Raw genomic sequence first — 2709 nt, forward strand, 5'->3', positions numbered from 1 at the left:
GAGAACTGATGCCTTGGAGCGGCTAAGATTGTACGAGGCTATGTTAGGGGCCAAAGTGTGCCAACACTTCAAGGGAGAGAAATGTATGTGGGGACTGGGAGCATGTAGTTTATTCTCCTCCCTGAACTCCTCCGTATATAGGCCTAGTGCAGCACCAAACTCTGGGACACTTAGCTGGCAGATTAATTGGCCTAGGCAAAACTGGACCATGCCGAGATCATCGTACCTTGTCATTACGGTATGGAGATGGAACATTGAGTAGAGTTCCATCGTGAGCTCGAGGTATGTTGGCTCGATAATCCTAAAAAACAACTCCCACGGGTCGGTGGTTAAGAAAGCCCGAATCGTATCAGCCATCTAGACTTGTTCTACGGTAGCCCAGTCGATGTAGTGGCTCACTGCTAAAGGTCGGGCCCGAAGTATTTGGAAGAGCTCTTCTTGAGGCCTAAGTGGAAACTGTAGGAAAGGGTGACAAATTTCTGCGGTTGGACCCGCGGAAGATGACGCTCCCTTCCTCTTCTTCGAGGCTAGTACGACGGTTTTCTTTCCTCTTGAAGATGACATTGAAGGCCTGTAATATAAAGAATAATAATAATAGGTAAACATATTCGAAGGGGAAGTAAACTATTTCAGCCAAGGCTACTAATATGAAGCAAACTCAACCACAATAATAATGAGAATGAGAATAGAAATGTAATGGGTATAAGGTTTTCCTAGTCTCAATTTAACATAAATTGTATGGTAACTAACCTAAGAATGCAATTTAAATGATAGACAATGGCATGATAATAGCATGAAAATAAGTATAGTAATGTCATGGATATGAGGTGTGTCTAACAATTTGATTTAATTCGAAATGTATAATAAAGAACCAAAAAATGCAAACTAAATGATAAAGTAATGAACAAAAACGAAAACTAGATCAAAAGTAATAGAGATTATTGTAATAATAAGCATTAATAATGGGTAAAATAGAAGTGAAAGGAGTAAACAAACGCTAAAGGAGAGAGATTGATCTTTAAAAACGAAGTTGGAGGCGGCGCACGGGCATGGCAGGAGGCCATGTAGAGTTGCAGCAGCTAGGGTTAAGGTTTTTGAATGGAGAAGAAAGTGAATAGTGTAGGGTATTTATAGATTTTAGGGCACACGGCCATGGCACACGCCCATGTTCCCCAATTTCAGCCCGTGTAATTCGCGAATTTCAAATTTGGGTGCGTCCGAGATTTAGTACACGACCGCGTTCCTCGGGCGTGTGGATTTACATGGTCGTGTCGCACGGTCGTGTCTAGTTTCGTTCGCTTCTCCCACGCCTGTGTGTGCAATTCCCACGCCCGTGTTATTTTAACATGTTTGAGCACGGGTGTTAGAGACGGGCGTGTCGTACGCCCGTGCTAGTTTCTTAGTTTCAACCACGGGTCTTCCACATGGGCGTGTCGCACGTCTGTGTTGTTTTGACAGGCTCAACCACGACCATGTCGCATGGCCGTGGCGTTTTATCGTAGCCCGTGTTGTGGAAATCTTTTGCCCTGTTTTCACATTGCCTTAAGCACGCCCGTGTGCTTGGCCGTGTCTCTGTGGAAACACCTGTATTCAAGATCTCTATTAGTAGGTTAGGAGTTAAATACCAAAATTTAAAGAAATTAATAATGTTAGTGCTCGGGTTGCCTCCCGAGAAGTGCTTATTTATAGTCTAAGCTCGACTTACCTCTTCAGTGAATGGTCATGGTGGTTTGAGGAGTTTATACTCCTCATTCCTTCTATCAATCTCATCAAAATAAGGTTTCAATCAAGTGTTGATTAACTTAAAAGTGCCGAACTTGGGATGACTCACCTCCACCGTACCAAATGGAAAAATACTAAGTACCGTAAGAGGGATTTCCTCATTCGGTGTGGTAGTGACAATGTGGGGATCTGCGGGATCTAATAAAACCTTATCACCAACCTTACGTAAATTTAGGGAGGTATCGAACTCATTCTGGCATAATTTTGGTTTATCATGTGTTCTCGGTTTATGTGCTCGCCATTCGTCTAGCTCCTCTATCCGTAGCCTTCGTTCTTCAGGAATATGTGCTCTATCATTTCTAGAACATGGCTCATGAACTTCTTTGAAGCTCAATTTCTGCAAAGTCATATTGTCAATTTTAGTAGATTAGTGTGGACCATTACCTTCAATGTTCGATGTGATGTCACAATTACAAGCTTAAAGGGTGATCGTTTCATCTCCCACAAGAAGTGTAAGCTCACTTGTGCCAACATCAATAATTTTTTTAGCAGTTGCTAAAAAGGGCGTCCCTAAAATCAAAGGGGTGTTATTATCCTCCTCTATGTCTAGAACAACGAAATCAACGGGAAATATGAACTTATCTACTTTCACTAGTACATCTTCAATAATACCCCTAGGAAATCTATAGTTTTATCTGCCAATTGAATGCTCATCCTAGTTTGTTTAGGTTTCCCAAGACCTAGTTGCTTAAAAATTTTGTAAGGCATGATGTTAATACTAGCCCCTAAATCAGCTAATGCATGACTTATATTTAAACTACCAATTAAGCAAGGAATTGTAAAACTCCCTGGATCTTTCAATTTGTGGGGTAGCTTATTCTGTAGAATAGCTGAGCAGAATGCGTTTAGCTCCACATGCGACACTTCGTCCAACTTTCGTTTATTTACTAATAGCTATTTTAAAATTTTCATTGTATTTGGCATCTG

This window comes from Gossypium arboreum, chromosome 8 (genome assembly GCF_025698485.1).
Source record: "Gossypium arboreum isolate Shixiya-1 chromosome 8, ASM2569848v2, whole genome shotgun sequence".
In the NCBI taxonomy this organism is placed as follows: domain Eukaryota; kingdom Viridiplantae; phylum Streptophyta; class Magnoliopsida; order Malvales; family Malvaceae; genus Gossypium; species Gossypium arboreum.